Source organism: Lucilia cuprina, chromosome 6, assembly GCF_022045245.1.
Source record: "Lucilia cuprina isolate Lc7/37 chromosome 6, ASM2204524v1, whole genome shotgun sequence".
In the NCBI taxonomy this organism is placed as follows: domain Eukaryota; kingdom Metazoa; phylum Arthropoda; class Insecta; order Diptera; family Calliphoridae; genus Lucilia; species Lucilia cuprina.
Window position 1 is genome coordinate 46,146,463 of NC_060954.1, and position 1,324 is coordinate 46,147,786.

The following is a 1,324-nucleotide window of genomic DNA, read 5'->3' on the forward strand; positions in this document are numbered from 1 at the left end:
ACTATAGACTAGACTAGATTATAGACTAGACTAGACTATAGACTAGACTAGACTATAGACTAGACTATAGACTAGACTATAGACTAGACTAGATTATAGACTAGACTAGACTATAGACTAGACTAGACTATAGACTAGACTATTGACTAGACTATAGACTAGACTGTAGGCTAGACTATAGCCTTGTATATAGTTCATCTCAGATAATAACCGGTCCATAAATGGCTAGAGCTCTCCCATAAATGACCGCAGTTCGCAAATTAATTCCATTATCGTCAGTTACTCATGAATTAGAAATATTATCGAGATAATATTCTTCACGATTATGTTTTGTATATATACAAATCAAAGAGCGAGTTTTTTTTACGGATCGGCTCCTATATAAAGCACACTTCTGAATATCACTTAATCGTAAAAAAAACTCATTAATAAATAATGTTACTCATAATAATTGCTATTATTATTATTATTATTATTAATAATAATTATTTAAAACAATTATTTGCTATACTAATATTATTTACTTTCAATTGTATTTATTATTGTTAAAATTATTATAAATGTTACGCGCCAGAAACGGAAATTTTCCATTTTATTTATATTTTTGATTATATTCCAATTGCTTCTTATTTCGGAATAATTTAAAACGTTTTTGTCTGAGTTACAGAATTATACTAATTTAAAATTTGATTCTTATTATTTTAATTTAATTTAAATGCAACCAAAATGCTAAAAATATGTAATGAAAAAAGTTTAATTAGCAATTTGATAAAATAATATTAAGTTTAACAATATATAACTTGTATTAGAGAAAACGTAATTCATAAATTTTTGTTTATTTTTTTTGGTTGCAATTTTTAAAAAAATAATTTAAATCCGTTGTCTAAATTATCTGGTTTATTCTGGTTAATGTAGAGAGTTCAAATCGAAATATATATTTTATTAAGATTTAATTCAAAATATTGAAATTTACTTCCAAATGCCTTTACAAAACATATGTAGAGATAGATTCATGGATATACATTTATAGTTATAGGTATATATCTCGACCCTTAATTTGATCTATAACGAAATTTTCTAAAAATAAATAGTATTTTTGTGTTGTTAATTCCTGGAATTTTCTAATAATACCCCCTAGAATGAAAGAAAATAAACAATAATGTTTTAAAACATTCCCTTTATCTTTATCAAAACCCCTACTGGTTAAATATAATTATTACCAAAGTAAACTGGTTAATAATTCGATGTTTTATATTTCTTAACTTTTCATATTATTAAATTAATTTGACAATTAAATACGTATTTGTGGTTAAAAAATATTTGT

The 1,324-nt window shown here is 23.9% G+C and overlaps 1 protein-coding gene across 1 annotated transcript in view; it reads left to right on the top strand.

Annotated features, from left to right (window-relative positions):
• The window catches only part of LOC111678138, a 15,510-nt gene that overhangs the window by 12,232 nt on the left and 1,954 nt on the right, over positions 1-1,324 (top strand). The gene's annotated exons all lie outside the window — the stretch shown is intronic.